Here is a 25,242-nt window from a genome sequence, read left to right as displayed (position 1 = left end):
ATTCTGTCAAGTTTATAGTGTATATTTATGGAAAGTGAAAAATAAAACATTCAGTACAAAATAAACAAAAATCTTCTTGGCTGATAGATCTACTTCAAAGATAGACACCAATCTGCAAATGAATGATTTTAAACTGGGGTGGGTGTTTGATTTTTATGTTAGTCAAAATTGGCCTGGATTGCAAATAGTTGAGAAAGACTGATTTTGATGGGCTGTGCTTTAACATTGTGCTAATGATTCCTCATTATTTAGTTCGACATGAGAAAAAAAGCATTTTCCCCCAAAATGTTTTTATCATTCCTACTACTTATTATATTATTTAATCCTTCCTCAGTGAATATTCCTGAATGTCTTGTAGTCCTATCTGAAGTTGTGAATAATATTCTTTTGTCGTATTTGTGTGTTTTTTTGTTACGGTTAGTTGGTTTTTGTCTGTTTGTTTACTTGGTTATTCTTTTTTGTAATGAATTATTCTCTAATTCACTGAATGTATTTAAAATTTTAAATTGCACATTTATTTCTGTTCTGGAACTATGCTAAAATCTGAGCTACAGGATTGAGCAAAATTCTGTACTGTTTCTGTCCTAATAGAGTTTCGTAATTTGGGAGAGGAGACACAAGTGATCGCTGTAATGGGTGCATACTTCAAGCTCAGACGAGTACCTGGAGGAAGTCAGGGGTTACAGTTATATGAGCACTTGCCACAAAGTCAGCCCAGCACTTTACCTGGAATCGCTGGGAGTGGTGGCCGTGGTTACTGGCGCATCCAAGAAGTCTGTCCTTTGTTTATGATATTTGGCCTGAGGGCTGAAATACTTAAACCTCTTAGTACAGAAATTTTGCCTGTAAACAGAATATGTAAATAAAGAGGGTATAGCAGGAATTTTTACCAACTTTCCTATAAACAATCAAGTTATAAAATTTGTATTTAAAGAAATAGCCTGGATAAAATAACTTCAGAGTAGTGATAAGTGTAAGCAATATTTCAAAATATCTACAGCCTAGTGTGATACGAAAATATCTGTGATTTTTATTGGTAACATACATAGGCATTGCTAATATATACTTGAGTGATTTGTTGTCTCTTTCTTGAAAGGAAAGCCAAATTTCAGTTAAAGGTTAGTGAAAATATATGTGAATTTTTTTTTCTCCTTTCAAATTCATTGACCCCATGAATTCTATTCCTGGACTACTTCATTCTGACAGAGAAAAGTAAGGGTCCCTTTTAGTTTGCCTAAATAAAATCTTCCACAATTTTGACCCACTCCGTAGATACTTCGGTTCTATGATTGTATCACAAGTGACAATGGTATAGTCAGCGTATCTTTGCACTTAGTGAATCAATAGTAAATGTCCAGGACCCCTGCCATTGAAAACACTATAAATATATATATTTTTTTTTATATAAAAATTTTATAAATCAATTTTCCAAGATTATGAAATTCTAGGAGAATCTACCAGATTAACTTTTATTGAAAGTGAGTATAATCAATGACAAAACACACTGAACTTTTCAAGACTATTTTAAGCCATCAGGGCCAGATTAAAGAGAAATCATATTTTATTCCTGAAGACACTTGTCATATTTCTTAACCATGTTACTTGCAAATGTGAAGACAGAATAAAAACATCTGTTAGTATAACAACATTTTTTGGGATCTTATTAATAGTATGTTGGACATTTCGCATGTTATAAACCACATAGAATTCTGCAAGTTCTGTGGAATGAGCCCCATTTGGACACTGAGGCTCCAGTGAATATTCTGACTTGTATTGTGAACGCATTTGATCGAATCCATGTCTCAGCATCTACAAATTATTCTGCTATAGAAAAGAACCTAAGGCTGTAGCACATGACAAGGTACTATTCTATCCTGTTTGAGCCCCTCGGTTCCCTCTGGAAAGTACTTTGGATGCAAAGGCCTGGAAGAGAAGAAAAACTTTACTCTAATAGAGTCTTGAAAATGGCTTGAAGGGGTTATTTCCACTTTGGGTCCTCACAGATAACATCAAAACTTCCGGAGTAGTTATCCCCTTTGTTGACGATGTATTTAATTTTTTTTTTATTTTGTTTTTGATTGAGACTGTTATCAGAGCTGTCACTGTCATGTTTTATTTCCCAGATGTTAGGCTACCTGTGGCAAACTGCAAAGTGTCCCTGGGTTTTCTTCCCTCTGGCTGACCCTTCTCCTTGCTGACTAGACTCAGCCTTTTAGTGTGGAAAGCACTCTCTTTCTCTCTCCACATTCTATTAGATTTCATCAAATCCTTTGGATTAATATACTAGTCCCAGGCATAAAACTCACTTCTACAATGTCAATCAAAACCTTGCCTTTGCCCCAATATTAACATAGTTAACACTATTATTTACACTCGATGATTTTTATCTTGTAAGCAATCATACTAAGTCCTACCCAAAGTTCTCCCCATTTCAGTATTTGTGCCTAGCAAAAATCAAATATGAGGAATGTTTTTTTATTCCTTTTTATCTCTCTCCACTCCAAATATCCGTCACCAGTCCTGGCAGTTCTTCCACCAAAACTTATCACAGTACTGTTGAAATCTCCTCATCTCTACTTCTAGCAACTTAAGTCTTTCATTTACCTCAAAATGCATTCATTAAAAAAAACAGTTTTTACTATACCTACTATGTACTAGATAATGTTCTAGCTGCAAGTGATACAACATTGGACAAAGAAAATTCCTATTTGCATAGAACCTAAAACCTACCTTCTGTTTGTGCAATACACAGCAATAACTCCATTCGAGAATCGAATCCATTCCAGTGTTATTTTGTTCTCCATCTATAGTTCTATTATTACTTACTCTCTTTTCTTTGAACGCAACAACAAAGAATTAAATCTCATCATCTAACTAACTAGGTTCCAGGCATGTTATAATGGATAATTAGAAAGTAAAATGTCTCATAAAATACTGACATTCACAGCATTTATGTTACTCTTTAAGAAGTTGCGGATCCTGATTTGGGTAAGACTAGCATTCTACCCTGATTACTTAAATTACATATCATTTACAATAACTGTCTTTGTTTAATTCTCCTGTCTATGTCAGCTACCTGTGATTGTTTCTAAACAACTTGTATTGTTGCATATTCTCAAAATTTGTTGTTAAAAAATTTTTAGGATTTCAAATGTCAGTCAACCTAGGAAATAGTCTGTTTCACTGTTAGGTTTAAATAAACAGAAAAAGAAAAGTTAGTACAACTTCTCACAAAATCTAAGAACCTTAGATATAGAAGAAAATTGTTTCTTTTATATTCTGACAATTGTGTGATTTAATAACCATTAGGATTTTGTGGAACATGTCTTTTTTCCTCAGAAGCTAATAAGTTGATAAGGTTAAAAAAAATACAATATTGTCATTTAAAACTATTTTCTCCAAATATTTCTTCTATCAACTTTTAAAATACTTTGGTTAATTCTGAATATGACAAAGCAAACATAAATTCATTTTTAATAGATGATCAAGTTTTCAAAATCTTAAAGTAATTGGGGAATGAGGAAAATATCAGAACTTTAAATTGAATTTATATATTAATCCATGAAGTATAATTTTAATCTAATAACATTTAGTTTTGCACAGTTTTAATGAATATTCTCTTTCCTAAAACACACGTGCATATGATCATAGAAAAATTTTATCTAAGTATTTTTCATTTCTATTGGAATGTTTACTTTAATAATTACTCCATATGTTAATACTCGTGTTGACTGACTTACTATAACTAAAAGGCTATCTTTGCAGGGTGGTTTGCTATTTTTACAAGAAAGTACAATTTTTCCAGTTTTATGAAAGAGAAAATATTAGTAGCAACTCAACATAATTCCATAACCCAGCATCTCAATATCAAAAATTAAAACAGAACCCCTCCCTTCCTCAAATTCTTAAGTCCTATTTATGCTGGCAAACTAATCCTATTTGCTTTTAGGCACTTTACAATGCTTAATCCAATGCATGACAAGTATTAGGAACTTTATAATTATCTCTTGAATGAATGAAAACACCTAGAGATAACTTATTTGTTACTGTTCACTAGCCATCCTTTCAAATGACTTCCTTTTACTTTGTTAAATATGCAACACACAATTGTGTGGGATGAAGAGGGGGACACGTACTATTTCATGATTTTAAACACATGATAATTGCTAAAGCACAACACTATTTATTACATGTCACTTTAGTAGACACTACATATACCTCTTCCTTCATTATGATTTTGTTTCTACAGTCATTGGATAATTTGATAGGTCCAAATAGGAATGATTTTCATGCTGATTAATACTTCATTTGTGCTTATTTTCCCTTTTTACTAATTTTTCAAATTTTCTTTTGGTTCTTGGTGTTCTTATTTAACAACAGGAATTATAGTATTACACTCTCAAGGATTTCGCACCCAACATTAATTTTTTTTGCCTCCCTTACTAATACCACAGTGGGAGAAAAGGTGAAAAAGAAAGCTCTTTGGTGCTCTACTCCCCCTCCTGTCTTAGTTCCATATTACAGTCTGAGGTCGTTCTGTTTTGAAAACGTTTGTTAATTTTAGATTATACTTTTAAAACTTTGGACTTAAAACCATACAACTGGCAGAAAGTCTATGTGTGTATTTGTAATATTCTGGTAATGGCTTGCTTATATTCAAGTTCTTTCATTTAAACAAAATGGTTTAGTATCTTTTAGAATGTTTGGTTCATGATCCAAATAAATCAATGTTAAAATAACAAATTATTAGAAGTCTGGGAAAATGTGATTATGAAATGGGTGTTTCATTCGTGAGAGTCCTCCAGAGAAACTGAACCAGCCAGGTGTGTACACACACACTCAGGTTCTGTATTTTCAAGTGTCGTGTGTGTGTGTGTGTACATAAAGAACGTTACTTTAAGGAATTGTCTCACGTGATTATGGGGCTGACAGAGCTGAAATCTGTAGGGCATGCTGGCAGGCTGTAAATTCTAGTAAGAGCTGGCATTCAAGTCTTGAGTCAAAATCTATAGCCAGGGATGTGGCTCAAGCAGAACTCCCTCCTCCCACATAGGAGGTCCCAGTTGGGTTTTGGTTGCCTCCTGAAAAATAAAACAAAACCAAACAAGTAAAACATCCGATAAAACCAACTCAGGGAAGCTGACGTGGCTCAGTGGCTGAGCACTGGCTTCCCACATATGAGGTCCTGGGTTCATTCCCTGGCCTGGTACCTCAAAAAAAATTTTTTTTTAAACTATAGGGGAGGCCAGCAGGCTACAAACTCAGAGAGGATTGTGGTGTAATCTTGAAGTAGAAGTTTTTAAGGCCTTCAAATGAGGCCCACCCACGTTATCGGGATAATCTCCTCTTTTCAAAATCAGCTGACTATATATGCTAATTCTATACAACACCTGCAAAGCAGCCTCTAGGCCAGTTTTTGACCAAGCAGCTGGACACCATCACCTAGCCATGCTGACACATAAAATTAACCATCACAGGTGTAACATATAACAAGGAACTATTAATTTTGCTAATTTTGTATTTATATCTGGCTTTGTAAAAAGATGTCCAATTTTTAGAGATACATCCTGATATGTGTAGAGATAGACTGACATGATATCTGGGATTTTATTTTTAAAATACATTATCAATAAATGAAGAAAAGAAAAATAGAATCAGACATCATAAATCTTGGAAAATCTTGGAAAAAAGTGAACCAAGAATAATAGGCATAGAGGGTTTCATCAGGTTATTGTCTCTAATTTTGTTTTTGTTTTTTTAATTATTTAAAATTACTCTTCAATACGATCATTAGAAAACTTCAATTAATATTTCTAAGCAGATATGAAATTAATGCCCACTTGGACCTAGAGAATGTGATTTAACTGTCAGTAAAGTTATAAATATACAAACACAAACAACAGAAATATGGTCTCAGATTTGACAGTAGACTTAGATAATTCAATAGATTTAATGTACCCAGGACATCAATCATTCCCTCATTATCAGTTTACAACAACATGGCAAAATTCAACAAAAGTGAAAGGGAGCCTTGCTTTATAAGGAGAAGAATGGACGTAGGTGAATGGCATGTGCCTTGTGAACATTTACAGGAAGTAATATTGGAGCCAGAAATGAGAAGTGGCTCAGTCAAAGGACGACAGCATTAGGTCCAGGATGAAAACTACTGATCCTTCTTTCAGTTAATCACATTCCAGTTTACAGTGGTTTGATATTTGTAATGTTAAGCTTTTAATTTGTTTTCATGTCAGGCATTACAGAATTTGAACATAAATATTGTTTCATTGCACGCATTTAAATATATCTGCTACCCCAAAAATCCTCTTAGAGTAACTTTCAAGAGCATCTTAGGATCTAAATCCATGTTAGAAGTAACATTGCTTTAAAGGATATTGAGAGTGATGATAAGAATAGCTATATTTACTAGGGGCTTATTATACATCAGGAACTATACCAGATACTTTTTGCACTATCCCACTTCACAATCCCAACAAACCTAGGCATAAGTTCTAATGTCAGGTCCCATTTTTCTACATGAAAAATGATGCTTAGAGAAGTTAAGTTGTCCAAGTTCTCAGAGCTAATAAACAGAAAGTGAGATCAAGCCATTTTCATCCAAATTCAAAGCCTGAGCACATAGTCAACTAACAAGAATGCTTTTGGACCAAGTCCATCTCTACAATAAAGATGAGGATTGCCTTGCCAGTCTCACTAGACAACTCTAGCTATATTTTCTGCTTCCATGTTTTTAATATTCCTAATAAGCTGCTGAATTTAACTACATTGCTGAATCTTTTTCTCCATGGTAACTGCTAGTTATATTTTAGGTTGTAACTGTGGATAATTACACCTCATCTTATTTTTGTCTGCCTTATTTTTCTCTTAAGCATTGCCCTCAACATTTCTGTATTGAATAGAATCAGTCTCACAAAGGCCTTTCTCTGATCAAACAGATATTGGGATGTCAAACTCAGTTGCCCAATACCAACTCCAAAGAGTTTCTCCTCTTCATTGATAAGTTAAGAACATGATAAACTACGTTTTTTAAAAAAAATGACTTATGTGGCTAAAAGTCTTGTATGTCTGTATCTTGCATAGATGTTAATTAGAGCTATATTTGGAAAGATTTCAGAGGACAAATTTTAAATAAATTTAAAATATTTCTTATAATCATGCGCTATAATCACACATATGCCCTCAGGTACTGTATGTATAATTAGCATAAAAGCCAGAAACCTGGCAAGAGTGAATTTCTAGAGCAAAAAAAATGAGTCTTACTAGGACACGTTAAGACCTGCTTCTTTTGTTACCACTGAGCAACTGGATGAGGGAACATATTTTCCATGTACTGTTTTTGCAAATTCTCGGGAGTTTATAATTATTTCAAAATCTGGTTCTTTTTCCGAAAAATAATAAATTTAAGCGTAAAGCAATTCAGACCTTGTAAACTGAGTTGACATTTCAGCATTACATAACTCAGACCAACAAAAATAAAACAAAAATGTGGCACCCCTACACCAGTTTATATAAAAGGCCAGCAGTTTGTTTGTTTGGGTTTTTTTTTGAATAAACTAACAAAATGACCAGAATAAGTTTCTGGGCTGAGAAAGTACATTTGTGAAAAATTTGTGGTAAATTATATTTATATGAAAACTAAGTCTTTTAGAATGCAAACCACAGGTGTTACCTCTATGTAATTGGAAATACAATTTTCAAAAAAATTAATGTGCATGTGCTGTGTGTGCGTAGGAAAGAGGTAACTGGAAAACAATAAAAATAAACGAAAAACAAGAAATGAATGCCAGACTCAAATATGCAAATGACATACTTGTATGTAAAGCAATTTCTTCAGAAAGGAGCTCAAATCAGAACTCCCTAGTAATGGTAAATTTATCTCCATTTCAAATGTGTAGACTAGTTTATCCTATCCTCTTATAATATTTCACAAGACAAACAGGAAAAGCAAAGAGAAAAGAACACTATTTCAAGAGGAAAATGTTTTTGTTTCTCCTTTTAAAAAAGTTTAAAAAAGGAGCTTGCTCACGAAAGTTTAAATGGTGTTTAGAGAATGAAGTCTTCAGAAAGTTTTCCTTTGTTTTTTAATTAGATGTTTATACTTTTTAACTATTTTAATGTTGGTAAGATACAGATTTGTCAAATCAACACAGGAAGGGGACTTGGTGGATAGAGAAGCTTCTAATGTTAAATCACAATTCTCAGAGGGCGGAAATGCTTCATAGGTAAGTCTCGATAACCAGAAAATTAAAAGAGCAGCCGATAAATTTACTTAATGGTCACCCTTTATCATCGGGTCAACTAAGAGGAAAGACTTTCCAGTCATAAAAATGTCATATGAAATGGTGTCAGAATAAAGAAAACCTGGTCTGGAGTGGAGAGCATGGGGCTAGCTGGTTAAATGCACTGACACCTTCCAGCTGTTTGTACTGGGAAAGTCACTTCGCTTCTCCCCTCATTGCCCTCCTTTCACTATAACACGAGGAGTACAGGAGTGCCCAGAGCCAGGTTTTTCTAAATATTAAATGAATTAATACATGTGAAGTGCCTAGAAGAGTATCTGGCACATAGTGTAAGCACTCAAAAAGAGTTAAGTCCTAACTTTAAAGGGATAGTCCCTGCAGCAGGTACTCAATTATCTCGTCATGGTATGCATATATTATATGTCAGTCCTTTTATAGTCTCAATCCAATTCTTCACTTGCCTGTTGCTCTTGTTTTAGGGAAGGACGTTTTCCTTTTCAGCATATGACTTAAACGGAAAAGTAGAATACAAGCCCTACTCCAACTGCTGCTCAAAATCCTGTTGCACATCAACCACCAGTGGGGTGAGGGGGTGGGGGGTATATGGGAACCTCTTATATTTTTTTTAATGTGACTTTTTTGTGATCTATGTATCTTCAAAAAACACAATTTAAAAAATTGATGGGGTGGGGAGTGGGGTATATGGGAAACTCCCTTGTTTTTTAATGTAACATTATCTATTAACTTTTAAAAAAGATAATTAAAAAATAAAATAAAGAATGAGGAATGAGCAGAAATAAGGTGAGAGTGTAACCCCTGACTAAAGAAGATATATTACTATTGTAGTTATCTTGTGTTATCTGAGTAATTTGCAACACTGAAATAAAAAATGACTCCTAGAACTTTTTTCTTAACAAAATAAAGATTAAAGGACAAAAACAAACAAACAAAACCCTATTGCACCTTCTCTTCTAATTATCTGTACTATTTATCTAACGTTTTATAAGTTTAGCTTGAGTGTAAGGTCCTGGCCCTCAGAAATATTTATCCATTTTGTTGTTACATCTCCAGGACCTGAAGGAGCACTCAACAAATACTCACTGAGCAAGTGTAGCATGAAAACGCGATTCTTCGGGGTGGATAGTTTTTGAACTGGTGTCATAGATCCAGAGAGCTCGTCATGCTTAGGCATCAAGAGCGACATCTTACTTGTTTTCTTACTCCGTCTCTTAATCTTTCCTACATTTGTAAATGATAAATCAAATCCCTACCCAACCACCTTCTTCGACATCTAACAGCCTTCTTCTCAAAATGAATGTCAAACAGTGGGCTGCAGAATGATAAAATTCCCGAGCCTTTTCTTCAAACAATTGTCACAAAGTTAGTCCTGAGTTATGTTTTGAAAGAATAAAAGCTGAGAAGATTTGAGTCATCAGAAAGTCACGTAAAAGTCTCTAAAAAAAAAAAAAAAAAAAATCAAGCATCTGCAAGAACAGAAGCCTTTACTGTAATCTTCAATAGAATTCCTATAAAATATTTACTTGCATAGACTTTATGCTGTTTCCTGGAAGAGGGAGTGGCAGATATCTCATTATTTGACAAGCATTTATTGAACCCATATGATGTGATGGACTCTGGGTGGTTGCCAGAGATAGAGTGAACAGGATGTGGTTCCTGCCCTCACAGAGCTTACCTTCAGGAGAATTCAACTGATCCAGGTCTCTGTTTATAAGAAAATACTTAAGAGATGTGTGTGTGTGTGTAGTTGGGGTGTGTGTGTATTCTAACCTGTTACTATATGAAGCAAATGAAAAAATAAGAAAATACTTAAGATATGTGTGTGTGAGTGTGTAGTTGGGGTGTGTGTGTATTCTAACCTGTTACTATATGAAGCAAATGAAAAAATAATAATGGCCCCGTTACTCTGAAATGAGACCTTTAGAAAGTAGTAGATCCTGATAATCATTCTGGGCCAGCTGTTGGTTGCATGGTCCTCAGCTCTCGGAGCCGATTTCCTCCTGATGCTCTCCTATCCGAAGCACACTGTTCTCATCCCGTGAAGTCTTTTCTGCTCTGAGATGCCCACTCCTGGCCTGAGGCATCTTATTACTAAATCTTTTACTATCTCAAAGTACTATCTTTATGAATGGAGTCATTTATTAATTGATTTCTTATGAAAGTTTTCTTTCTAGTATGTTCTACAAATTGTTAGTTGTACCTATATGAAGCCAAAACTATATTCTCTGCCTGCCCAATGGTGGGCACCCAGCATTGGCATCCTGTACAATATCAGGACAATAGAGTAGGGGTTTGACATTGTATGGCAGAGAGAATTTCTTGTTCCAATGGGAAGATAAAATGTGAAGTAGTATGGAAAATTCAGGGGGTTGGGAATGCCGACGCCTGGTTTTGTGTCTGGAATTTTCCTGGAATCTTCCTGGAGCCAATCGCTTCATTTGTCTGTTCCTCGGTTTCCTCACCTGGAGAATGGTGATAATGAACAATGTTTGAGAAATAAAATCATTATTATATTTGACAGAAATTTCTTCAATAAGGGGTTATACAAAATGATTATTACCTATGTGCACAGATCCTCATTCTTCTCTGCATTGATTGTCATTTAAAACCCCATGAATTCAGAGTATAAACTTTGTTCACTTTTAAATTTGGTGAATTGTGTCTATATCCAGCATCAACTGTAGAAAAAAGTGGAACAGTATGCTGACATATCGGGGGAATGCAGCATTTTCCTTGGGTTTGGTAAGGTAATGTCACTGCCTACTGGTGATGCTTGCTATCTGTTAAAATGAGAGCAAGTTTCCTTTAATTTTTCTCTCTGTCCTTGTGAAATATGTAGTTAAACCTGCAAGTAGTCCTGGTAAAAGTTGATGCAGGATCTTAAATTCTCAAAAAAGTTAAGTCTTAGATTGTTTATGAAGAACAGATTTTGAGGGCAGACAATGGAGTTAATGGAGATCACGAGGATATCTAAAGGAACGGGAAGTGGTGTAAAGGAAAAGGGATGGGGCAAAAAAGTTGAAGAATGAAAGATGCCACTTTGTCAAGGGCTGAAAATGGAACACTGTGAGTTTCCATCATCATGATCTCCAACTTCCTTGTCTTAAAGCTAATCCCCATTTCTTCCCCAAATCATGCTCCCTCGCCAGGCTTAACCTCACGTTCTCATCATCCCACTCTTTTAGCAGGAGGAAACATTGCACTAAATATCCTAAATTCCATTTCATACATTCATTCATCAAACAGACTTGAATGTCCTCTCAGGATCAGGTAATGTGCCACGTGCCAGGCACATGAGGCGTAGTAAGCAAAAATGAACCCCTGCTCTCTTAGAGCTTGACGTCTAGCAGAAGAAAAAAAATAGTATTGTCAGCTGATTTTTAGGGGTGCTTCCCGTACATCAGGCATTGCTCTCAGCATTTCATCTGCATTAACTCATTTTATCCTCCCAGCAACCTTAGGAAGCATGATGCTATTACCATCAGCCCCATTTTACAGGGGTTAAGCAACTTACCGAAGTTGATATTGTCAGTAAGCAGAAAAGCCCCAACAGTCTGTGCTTTTAATCTATTCAATAGTGCCCCTGTTTTAAACAAACATCAAATAACCTCTAAATTAATATGAGTTTTTACAGGGCATGTCTTCTGTTGCCGGGAAAGGTTCTAAGCACTTTACTGCGGGTGAATACTCCTGCTTTGATGTGAAAATCATTTTAAAGTATTTTCACACATAATATATCATTCTATTATATCTTTCCAAAAACCTTATGATATAGGTAGGGCAGATTTTTTATCTTCTTAGTACATGCAAAGGAATGTTGCCAAGGAGGATCTATGACATGCCACATGGCTAGTAAAACCAGAAATGCTGTCTTCTGACTTAAAATAGCCTTCCCTTCCTCTGAGGACTTTATTTAGTCATGTTTGAATTTTCTGATATTATTTGTGTTATGTTAGTACCAGATGAATTAATTGCCAAAAAAAGTCTTTGGTATAACTAAGGATTAATCTGTATGAGACAAACAGCTACAGAGCAGTAAGGGAATATGCATTAAACCTTGAAAATGAGTATCTAAGTGTGTTAGCATTTATTATATTTGCAAATCTTGCCATTACCGTCTATTCTGCATATAAAAAGACAAACTACAAAATGTCTTTACTGATACATGTAAATGATTATAATCAAGAGAAGTGAAAAAAAATGAAAGAAAATCAAAGAAAAGATAAAAGCACATTCTTCCTGCCTGGACTCTAGTTGCTGCCCTTACAGCCAAAGCATATTGAGCACTGACCTCAAATGCAATCAGATAGGTGCAGTGACAAGAAATCCCATCAAAAGGGCTACTTTGCATAAGCACCCAAGAACCATGCCAGTAGCTGTCCTCTCAAGTACAGAAAACCCTACTTTCTTTATTTTTTTCAAATATCTATTTTTTTATTTTTTAATTGTACTTTCAAAGATATGGAGATCACAAAAAATGTTACATTAAAAAATATAAGAGGTTCCCATATATGCTACACCCTACCCCCCACTCCTCCCACATCAACAACCACTTTCATCACTGTGGCACGTTCATTGCCTTTGGTGAATACATTTTGGAGCACTGCTGCACCACATTGATAATACTTTACATTGTAGTTTGTACTCTCCTGCAGTACATTCAGTGGGTTATGCCAGGATGTTTAATGTCCTGCATCTGTTCCTGCAATAACATTCAGGACAACTCCAAGTCCCAAAATGCCCCCACATCACATCTCTTCTTCCCTCTCCCTGCCCTCAGCAACTATTGTGGCCAATGTCTCCACATCAATGCTACAATTTCTTCCATTACTAGTCACAATAGTTCTATAGTAGAATACCAGTAAGCTCACTCTAATCCATATTTTATTCCTCAATCCTGTGGGCCCTGGGATGGTGATGCCCACTCCACCTCTATATCAAGAGGGGGCTTAAATCCCACATGATCGATGTATGCCATTCTCCAGCTTTCAGTTGTAGACCTCTTGTTTCCCTGGTGTGGTGGTTGACCATCCTCACCTCCCTGTTAGCTGACCTGGGTAAGTTCAATGAACTGGAGAGCTATAGTTGCAACCCTGCTGAGTCTAAAGCAGACTTTGCATTTTATTCTCTCAATTATGTCAGAATTATCCCTTTAGATACAGGATGATAGCCACCAAGAAATACATATTCTCACGGATCAAATACATGTCAAAACTTACTTCCTTGTAATAAAGTTCAACAGAAATATTGAACAATTTCTATGGGCCAGACCTCAGGGGTGAGAAGGAGAAAATATTACTATTCAGTTAGGAATGGAAATAAATAAATATATTTTATTGCAATATGATGAATACTATGACCAAAAAAATCTATAAAAAGGATCACAATCTACCCCTTGTCAATTTGGCATCCATACATGTCTCCTTAAACCATGCTTAACCTCACAATAAAATCACATTTTCACCTACCAATACTCAGCTGCCCTCTATCATTTTATCCACTTTATTATTAAAATCCTCCTCTGCCGAAGTCACCTTCCTATAAGCATTCACAAGGGACATAAATAACTTCACAGCTTTGCCCACCTAGAAAGGTCTATCCACATACCTCTTCCCCAGGCCTCTTTGTCACCAATTTTCAAATCATGTTCCTTCTAAGTCCTGACCATGCAGCCAAACTATTTGCCACAGCCCATGAAACACTATTCAAATGCACCTCTGCTCATTTCTCCATCCACGCAAAATGAACCACCAGGTGCACTGCTCAAAATTCTGCCCTTTGGGAGGATTTACCTTTACAACTGTCTTTCAGTGCTACATCCATCCACTTTTTGGCTATATAGTATGTAGAACCATCGTAAACTAGACCTGAGTTTAATTTCCCATAATCAACTAATCATAGGGAACTCTCCAAGAGGCCATAGCTATGGATTGGGAAAAAGAAGGTAACGTGTGGCAGGAGTAGGCCTTTGGGCATTTGGGCCACTTCCTTGTGTAATTTACCTATGCCTTCAGGGCCTTATAGAGCCTGATCTTGTATAAAGCACTTCCATTTAATGATGGAATAGTGCTGGCAATGCCCAACTTTAGAGCTTGGAAAGTCAGACAACATTCAGTTCATGATGAGCATCTCAGATCCCATGGTAATTTGCTGGCCCATGGTTAAACTCTCCATCTCAACTAAGGCCCAGTAGCAGACCAAAAGCTGTTTACTCCTGGAGGATGTGAGGACACTGCTATAAGATCCTAAAGATTTGTAATATGATTCTCCTAGAGGGGTCTGCTAAAGGCTCTAAACGGCATCTCTATTTGCCACTGAAACTTCCAGCATCACTGGATCTGCTGACCACAAGGCTCAAGTGGCAGAGCTGCTTGCACATAGCAATCTGTACTTCTTTCAAAGCCTCCTCCATTCCAGTCCCCACTCAAAACTAGCCACATGATAAATGGACAGGTGTAGCACACCCAATGGGGAGTATGTTGTCTCCAAAATCCAAAGAGGACAAAGGGCCAAACGCAACAGCTTCTTTTTCACTTTAGAAGGGATATTTTTGTCATTTCACACACTACTGGACACCTAGAAACATCAAAGAGTTGAAAGGAGCCTGACACAGAAATGCCTTACAAGTAAGTACAGAGTAGCGACTACCTCCTGCTTACTAGGTTCATCAACATGATCTTATCAATATAGTGGCCCAGTGTGAAATCTTGTGGAAGAGAAGATCAAGGTCCCTGTGGACTAGATCACAATATAGGACTTGAGAGTTCGTATTCCTTGAGGTAGGACATTGAAGGTATACAGCTGATCTTGCCAACTGAAATAAAACTGTTTCTAGTGGTCTTTACTAAAATGCATTGAGAAGCACTTGCTAGATCAGTAACTACATACCAGGTACCATGGAATGTTGTTAATTTGCTCAAGCAAGGATACTACATCTGGAACAGCAGCTGCAATTGGAGTCCCTACCTGCTTAACTTTATGATAATCCACTGTCTTCCTCCACTATCCATCTGTTTTATTCACAGTTCAAATAGGAGTGTGAATGGGAAGGTGGTGGGAAACACCACCCCTGCATCCTACAATTACATGATGGTGACTCTGATCTCTGTAATTCCTTAGGGAATGTGGTATTGCTTTTGATTTACTATTTGTGAGGTAGAGACAGTTATAGTGACTTCCACTTGGCCTTCCCTGCCATAAGAGCCCTCACTCCATAAGTCAGGGAACCAATGTGGGAATTCTGCCAGTTAAGCATTCTGGACCTGGGGAAAGAACCACAGAATGGGTCTGGAGACTCATGTATCCTCTGTGTGCTAAAGCTCCTTTGTTCATGTGACCTCCGCAAGCCCCTACTCTGACTGGGGGACCATAGTGGTGTTTTGGGTCTCCTAGAATTAAAATCAGTCCAGAGCCAGTATCAAATATTCCCTGAAATGTGATCATTTCTTCTTCCCAATACACAGTCACCTTGATAAAAGGCTGTAGGTCCCTTTGGGGAAGTCGGAGAGGAAGATTAATAATATCCATTTTGGGTGGTGTAGCAGGGTCCTTCCCAAATGGAACCTGGCCTTCCCTTCATTCAAGTGGTTCTGGTTCTGGGCATTGATTGAGGTGCTGGGACTCTATGTGTGACCCAGAACTCTTGTGCTTATACAGATCAAGTAAGAATTTATTAGACCACCCATCTATTTCCCTTCTAGGTATACCGTGAACAAAAGTCAATGCTACAGTATTCTTCAATGCATACTGTTCTGGTTACTGCTTTGACTCTGTTGTCCATTAGAGTAGGCTTGCCCACCTTGCCTTTGGTAATTAAGTGGCTTCTGCCAACATGGGATCTGATCATCCCTAATGTGCTTAAGAATCCGAGATTACTGTTAGCACTTCCCACCATAACAACTGACCTATAGAGAAGAGCTGTCACTAAGGTATTGAGGGATGATGGAGCTGGTCTTACAAATTTGTTCCTTACAGTCCTGCTGAATGGAGTAACCTCTGAATATTCAGCCCCGGTTGTGAGTGAACTGGACTTACATGATAAATCCATTCTAACACTCCAATCTCTGTAAGCCTTTGATCTCCTCCTCTACATTATACCAGTGTACTTCTGGCATTTTGATTTCAGGCAGTATAGACCAAGGATTGTCCCATGCTTCAGTCAACCCCTGAACCATCTGCTACAGGCCCATCTAAACCCTCAAAGCTACAACACTGAATCTAGAACCTTTGCTTATTGGGTACATACTAATAAATTGAGCCTGATCCATCATTATGTTCCTTCCACATTATCCCACACTCTTAATGCCCATTCCCAAACATAGTTCCCTGATTTCTGTCTATATAAACTGGAAAGACTTTAGAAATGCAGACCTTAGGGAGTCTAGCAAACCTCCTTATGGACCAAGATTTTTACCTTACCTTTTGGGTCCTTTTGGGACATTAGTCTTGCTATAGGTCTGGAAGGAAAGAGGTGTGGTAGAGGTGGCTCCTGAGAGGAATTAGTTGTGTCTTACAAGCCAACTACCTCAGGGCATTCCATTGCAGTTCTATCTGGTGAAACAGGATTCATCTCTTCAGGCAGAGGTGTGAGGTCCGTATCCTCAGAGGCGACAGTTACAGCCTTGTCAGGTGCAGCATGATTATTCTCTTCAGGTGGAGGTTGGATGGCGAATTTCCCAGGGAAGACTGGAGGCCATCTGGCTGATTCCTCAAAGTAGACCATTATAGATTTACCTAGCAAAGAAGACCCAGCCAAATCTAGGGTTTTAATGTCTCCACCATCATCATTATCAACCATATTTCCCCATTCCAATTTTGAGGACCCCATTCCTTTCCAATCAATACCCTAACTTTAACAACAGACACTCTGCAATGTTAGGAATCCTATTAATGTTGTAATTTAATCTCTTGTACAATGACACTCTGGGTCTGGTTTTCAGAATTCTCAAGTCTGCACTTTCTTGAAATAAGAGTTTCTTTTAGGGCATACATAGATACTTTCATGTCCTTTATGTGGTGCTTAAGCTGGGAATTTGAAGTCTTGATCTCATCCCATCCTTTAACAACTGTGTCCAGCATATTTAGGAGCAACCAGCCAGCATCATTATATTTGTTAATTCACAGAATTCTGTTAAGGTATCAAATACATTTTCACCCAGAGCCTTGCCTCTTATAAAGATTTGAGTAGCAGTATCCAATGGTGGTATTTTGCATATCTCTACTGCCAATGCATCCCATGGGCTATCAATGTCATCTTGATCATTGGAAATAGTCATTGGATCATTGGAAATAGTGCCTTGAATCTACTCAGATTAGAGAACCAAATAAAAAATCCCAGAGTCAACTTAGAAATTTCACACTTAAGATTCTGTTTCTCAAGAACCACTCCTTATACCAAATCTGTATTTGTTGGGTTCTCCAGGGAAACAAACCAGAATATATTATGAGATTTATTATATGAACTTGTTCACACAACTGTGGGGATGGACAACTCCAAATTAAAAATTACATAGGGCAGGTCACAAGCTGGTTACTCTGATGAAGATCTTTGATGAGTTTCCCAGGACAGTCTGGCTGGCTGAAGTAGAGATGGAAATTTTGTCTTCCTACTGCTGAAATTTTCAAATCTCCTTTTATCGCTTTCAATTGTGTGGATGGGACTTCTCTCATTGTTGAAGGCAATCTTCTTAGTTGATTGGGGATGTAATCAGCCATAGTTATATCTAATTTACTGATGACTGAAATCCATGAATTTTCTTCCCAGTAACAATTAGGCCAGTTATTGCTTGATGAAAAAACTGGATAACATAACCTGGTCAAGATGACACATGAACTTAATGATCACATTAAAAATGAGTAGAAGATGTTTGTGAAAATCCTTTTACAGGAAAGTCTACCAAGTCTTGAAGGATGAGTTGATAAAATTAGTCACATGAGAAAGAGGATGGGGGAAAGTATATTGTGATGGCACTGAGCTCTAGGTTGTGGCAAGGCAAATAAGTTTTGTGGGGAAAGATCAATAAGATTTAATGGCTGGAATGAAATGTATGTGCCACAGTAAGCAATTTTAGTCTTTTTCCTGTAGGAAATAATGAGTAACTTTAAATTTGAAAGTAAAAAGGTATGATGTTTAATTTACTTTATTTTTTTTTAAAGATTTATTTGTTTATTTATTTCTCTCCCCTTTCCTCCCACCCCGGTTGTCTGTTCTCTGTGTCTATTTGCTGCTGTCTTCTTCTTTGTCCACTTCAGTTGTTGTCAGTGGCACAGGAATCTGTGTTTCTTTCTATTGCGTCACCTTGTTGTGTCAGCTTGCTGTGTCACCTCTCCGTGTGTGTGGCGCCATTCCTGGGCACGCTGCACTTTCTTTAGCACTGGGCGGGTCTCCTTATGGGGCGTACTCCTTGTGCATGGGGCTCCCCTATTCAGGGACACCCCTGTGTGGCAGGGCACTCCTTGCGCGCATCAGCACTGCGCATGGGCCAGCTCCACACAGGTCAAGGAGACCCTGGGTTTGAACCGCGGACCTCCCATGTGGTAGACGGACGCCCTAACCACTGGGCCAAGTCGGCTTCCCATGATGTTTAATTTAAAAGTCACTTTACAAAGTATGAAAGCTAGCATTGGCAGGCAGAGGTAGTAAATAATAGAGCCAGAGAAACTGTTATTTAATTAAGACCCACTATATCAGTAAAGAGACTTTCTGCTTTAAATAACCAAAAACCTTGCCTCAGATCAGATTAAACAAAAGAAAACAATTGGAATATATGGAAGTATAATGGGATCTGGATAAGAGCTCCAGAATCACTTCTGTTGGCTTTATCTCCTTTGTGCACCCATTTTGTCCTCAGATTTGCTTCCTTTTTTGTTATAAGCAGCATGGGACAACATGAACAATTGATGTTCATGATCTGAGGAAGAGAGAAGGAAAACCCCTCCCATAAATATGGGATAGAACCTTTGACTTCTGAGCCAATTATGTCACACACCTATCTTAGAACCAATTGGAGTATTGGAAAGGATGCTCTGTGCTAGTATGCACTTGGTTTCCAGGGCCAGCTGTGGTAAAGGAATGGAATTACTAACATTGGCTTGGGCAAACTGGGATCTAATCCTGGACCTAGAAATGAAAATGGCTTCTATAACCACTAGGCTTTCATGGTCTATAGAACAAAGTCAGAATTCTGTCAAGAAGGGGGAAAATAGAGACTGATGAGGAAACAAAGAGTGCCCAATGAAGTCCACTACTAACAAATGAACTAACTAGTTGAGAACTACTTATATGTGTAGTTTGCTATCAATATAGAGAGATGGGGTTACAACAGCGCCTTTAAAAAACTTTCAGTAAAATTCTTCTGCTACAAAAGAAATTTGACTACCCCATCATAATTGCCATTTGCCCCTCTACTTCAGTTGCCCTTTATTTTAATTCCACTCTAGGTGAGTATAGAATAAGTAGCATTAATCAAGCAATTTTCCATATTAGTACTGATTGTCATTAGCACCAAATTAAAAAAAGGCAACCTGAAATGAGAGAGAAAATATATTAAATTTCTTTATAAAATTTTATTGGCTGGTATTCCCACTTCTTTTTGCATGGTTTCAGCCCCAAGCTTTAGGCACTTTAAACAGATTTTCATTTTCATCACTGAAATTTAAAGGTTCGATAATATTTTATTGTGTTTCCTTAATCAGAGCCTAAAATAGTCTTTCCAGTGAGAAAAAAAATTACATTATTAAAAACTGGGCCTGAGAATCATGAGGAGAAGAAAAATGAACATATTTCTAGGTTTACTTTTGGTGGAATGAGCTCTTGACCAAAGAAAAACTGCCAAAACATTCCTTGTACAAATCCCACAGTAGACCTAATGAACACATTCTTTGAGTTTGATAAGAAAATGCCATTTGAATTAACCTCATGATAAATCTATCCTTTCTAAATGTGGTCTAAAAGCTGCAGATATTAAAGTATTAAGCCTGGGATTTTAGAGTATCTCTAAGAAACCAAAAAATTTTTTGGCCTGTGAGTATTTTTTCAGAAATGTTTGAAGTACTTTCTGTCTAAAAAATCATTTAGACATAGGATTTCTCTTATTGAGCAAGTCCATCCTCATGATGATCAATGGAGTAGCTCAATCTGCACATTATACACACACACACACATACACACACACATATATACACACTTTTTTTTTTGAAGGTACTGACTGTTGAACTCAGGACCTCGTACATGGGAAGCAGGTGCTCAAACTACTGAGCTACGCCCACTCCCCTGCAATAACAATTCAAATCCCACTAAAAGAAAGAACTTAACAGAACTGTATCTTGTAAATTAGTACTTAGTTATATGTATAGATAAAATTTCTAAGTAATAGACCTTAGGACTGTAGAAATTTTGAGTCCATTTACACCATATCTCTCCCTTTAGTTAGTAGCTTATCCTATCTGGCCAAACCAAGGTTCTCCAAGGCGAGTCCTTGAGAAGGATAATCAGTAACATCCTAAAGTCATTACTGCTACGGTAATTCTAACTCATAACATGTTTTATATATGAACCCCAAATCGTTCATACAGGTGTATCAGTCCCTCTTACCTTTCATCTGATACCAGTGGGTCTCACCACTTTTATCTCACAGATCATTCTGGCAATCTGCTGATGCACCTTGTTAGAAAAATTATTTTAAATACAAAATAAAAAGTTTTCCCAATATTTATTGAGGTGATTTTTCTATTATATATCCTTCTTTTTGATGTATTAAATAAGACTCTGAGGCTGGTATAATGAATGCAATAATTATTATTTATAAGTGCCATTTATTTTGGTAACACAATCAGAGTTACAGCTAATACCACTATGGTCTGTTGCCTACCTTTAAATGACGTTAAATTACAGCTTGAGATTGTGAAAATGAAGACCTGATTTTCCCACCCAAGTTTACAAACTCTCGTGGGTAATTATCCCTGATATTGGTGAAAAAGAGAGGGCCACTGTCTTCTGCATATTTGTCTTTGCTATACTTTAAAAGCTCATGACATTTCATCTTGGGTAAAGCTATTTTGCAGTGGTTAAAAAGGATGCACTTCAAACTAACTATAAATTGATAAGAAGCTATATTGAGTTGATGCTAGGGTGTCTCACAGAAAACTACCATAGAGATGTTCCCTAAACAGTCCTCTCAAAAGGCAGAATGACCATGGCTCTGGAAATATTAGAGGCCAAGAGTGTGTGGACTTTCTCTCTAGAACTGTGCCTCCATCACCCAAATGCCCATCTCCATTTCTCTGTTTCCCAATTCCCATTTTCATTCCTCTATTCTCAAACTCCCATTTCCATCTCTCTTGTTCCCAGCTTTCTGCTCCAGCTCTCATACTACTGTTTTAGAGAGTGAATATGAGTGCCTGGGTAAAGCATCTCTCAACCCATCTTCTAATTACCCATTCTGAGGAAAGCAGAGTTGCACATTAGAAGCTCTTTTGGAATAGGTTGAATTTAAAGTATTTGAGGAGAAACCTTTTGGAAGAGGTCTACAATAAATTGTATAATAATAAAAGAATTCACAGAGAGGTCTCTCTTATGTAACCTGGGCCAGGAAACAGTCAGTGTGAATTTTGGTCAAACAGTCTAGGACTATGGTATAATAAAATCACTTAACACATAATTCAGGTACCAAAAGGGCTTCACACAATGCCTAACATGAGGTAAATACCTGATAAATTTGTGCGTGTAATCAGAAAAAGATTCTGCTTGAAGTACAACTTTATCTTTGGCATGGCAATCCTGGTCTTTCAAAATACAATCTTAGATTCCACGATATGGGAAGAAATACTGAATCAAAGGGTTAAGAATTCAACATAGTGTAGCAGCTCTTATAGTCCAAGGTATATTCAGGTAAAGAGCATGGTTTTATTAAATATTTTCAAATTTACTTCATTTATTAGTTTACAGTAAATTCAAATTGAAATACGATGTGTGGATATGTGTACATGTCTATGTATGTGTGTGTAAAATGGCTTTATATCATGAGGTATATAGCCTGATCATGAAAATATTCTGCACATTTTGGTCTATAAGTCATACCATAGCTATACTAAGGTTTGGTGAGGTTATGTGATATTATTCATTAAGATTACAGATGCTTATGAGTTTAGTGCTATTGTCAATTCACTGAAATATCTAAATTTGAATCCCACTAGGCAGGACAGATAGGTTCTAATTTCATACCACCTGGGAGAGCAGATTCAGAGAGTTGGAGAACACAGTTTTCTGATGTCGTCCTACGCACACTGCAGAAATTACTTGAGTTCACTATTTTTAGACATCTTATTCCTCAAACTGTCTGATCATAACAATTACCTAAAATCTCATTAAACATTCAAATACATAAGCCCTTCTTAAGAACTGGTGAATCAAATCACTAGGGAAGTAGGTTGGGAAATTGTATGTTTAAAGAGCTGCCCTCATTCTTATGTTTAAGGGTGCTTGGGGGAAGCCTCTGTGAGTTCACAGGTGTAGAGAAGAGCAAGGGTCAAGGCTACCTGATTGCTAAGACAAATAACTATGAATGCTACCAATTAAGGAGGATTTTTATTCGAAAAGTTGTGAGCTTTACCAAAAAATCATGCATAAAATACAGGATTCACATATACTACCCGCCATGATTTTGCATTGGTGTGGAACATTTGCTACTATCAAGGATAGCAATTTTTTAGCAATAGTTATCTTTGTTACAATTGATGAAAGATTATTAAAATAGTTCTATCATCCATTATTTACGTTAGGTGTATTTTTCCTACCATATTTTATATATATATATAACCACTTAGTATTGTACATTTACTATAATAATAATGAAGCACATAAAGTCACAGGGTATCTTGTTCTAGCCTTTAAATATATTCAGTAATACATTCTACCCTTAGTCTCAAGAACCTAAAAATAATTTTATAAAAAGATCATGTACCTAAAGAAAAAGTTCAGTGGGGGCACTATACATGTTCAAAGGGCTGATTAAGACAAGAAAATAGATGGTGAGGATATATTTACAATCAGGCTCCTATACATAATTTCTGAAGATTGGTGAAAAAATGAAAACGTGGAGGTCTGGTTCCAAGACTATGAATTTCATGACAGTGACAACAGAGCATTAAATCAAGTGCAGGGCCCTTCTGAACATAGGGTCCTAACTTGCCCGTGAAGCAAGCGCCATTTGAACCAAACATAACTGCCAAAGAATAGATATTCAAAACTTGTAAAATAAGTCCCTAAAAGCACTAAGAAAAAGGCAGACAAATAATTAGACAAATGGCAAAAGCTCTAGATAGGTCCACTTAATTAGGCATAAAATCTGAAGATACTTCACTTTGTCAAGAACCAGGAAATGAAATTCAAATAAGGGTGATGTAAAGAAATCCAAAAGTTCACCCCTCATTAAAAACAAGAAAAAACTGATAAAATTTGTCCAAATCAACTTTTTCAGATCTTTGTAAATTAAGCTTTTCAGAAATCCAGGGAGAATTTAGTTGGAAATTTGGGAAATTCACATATATGTGCATATTAAAAAATAAATACAGGCCTAAATAACTAAATCATAGGAGAAATCACAGGGAAATTAGAACGTGTTTTGAGAGGAATAAAATCATAGCAAAACAAAACTTGCGGGATACAGTTAAAGCAGTGCTAGGAGGGAAATTTATATTCACAAACAACCACATAAAAAATAAAGATCTCAAATAATCTAAACTTTAGCTTCACTAAACTAGAAAATAAGAAAAACCAAACTAAAAGAAAGCAGATGGATGGAAGTAATAAGGATCAGTGCAGAAATAAAGGAAATTAAAAATAGAAAAGCAGTAGGAAAAAGTCAATGAAACCAAAAGTTGTTCTTTGAGAAATATCAACAAAATTGACAAACCTGCAGCTAAACTGACCAGGAAAAAGAGAAAACTTCAATAAAATTGACAAATTTTATAATCTTGATTTTTTTAATAACTAAAAATAAAAGAGGGCATCTTACAAGTAATCTTTCAGAAGTAAAAGATTATAGGAGAGCTTATACATGCTTTGCATGTATAAGATCCTGGGTTCCATCCCTGGTATCTCCTAAAAAAAAAAGGGATCATTAGAGAATAATATGAATAATATGCCAAAAGTTAAATAACCTAGAGGAAATGGACTAAATCCTATGAACTACTATAACAAACTACAGAAAATGATCCTAGTGTTCATCAAACAATGAATGAATAAACCAAATGTGCTATATGTATACAATGCAATATTATTCAGCACAAAAAAGGAAGGAAGTTCGGATTCATGGGACAGTATGGATAAACCTTAAGGATATCATGTTCAGTGAAATAAGCCATGCACAAAAAAATTTTTAAATGTAAAGGTCACTTTGCTTTCAGAGTAGAATCTCTGTTTTTTTTTATTGGAGTGCTTAGTTGATTTATGTTTAATGTAGTTTCTGATAAGGAAGAATTTACATCTTCTCTTTTGCTGGTTTTTATTTTTTTATTTTTCTTATTTTTTATCCCCCTGTTCCTCCATTTGCCTTATATTGTGTTTAAGCTATGTTCTTGTATGCCATATTCATCACTTCATTGTTTCTCTTACCATATTTTTAAGTTATTTTCTTCTCTAGTGTCCAGGGGATTACAACTGTCATCTTAATTTAAAATAATATTGTTCAAAATAAAACCAATATTTCAATATTGTACAAAAAAAAAAGGTCCTTAGAGCCCTTCTCTTTCCTTCCTTTATGTTATTATTGCTGATCAAGTTATATCTTTATATATTTTATGCCTATCAACCCAATTTTATAATCACTGTTTCATACAATTGTGTATTTAATCATATCTGAGAGAAAAATACTTAAAAACAAAAATTGATTTCTACCATATTTCTGTTTACCTATGTAATTGCTTTTTCCATAGGTAATTATGGTCTTTATTTCTCTGTATGGATTTG

This window comes from Dasypus novemcinctus, chromosome 25 (genome assembly GCF_030445035.2).
Source record: "Dasypus novemcinctus isolate mDasNov1 chromosome 25, mDasNov1.1.hap2, whole genome shotgun sequence".
Lineage (NCBI taxonomy): Eukaryota > Metazoa > Chordata > Mammalia > Cingulata > Dasypodidae > Dasypus > Dasypus novemcinctus.
The sequence above is the reverse complement of the archived record's forward strand: the minus strand, read 5'-3'. Positions refer to the sequence as shown.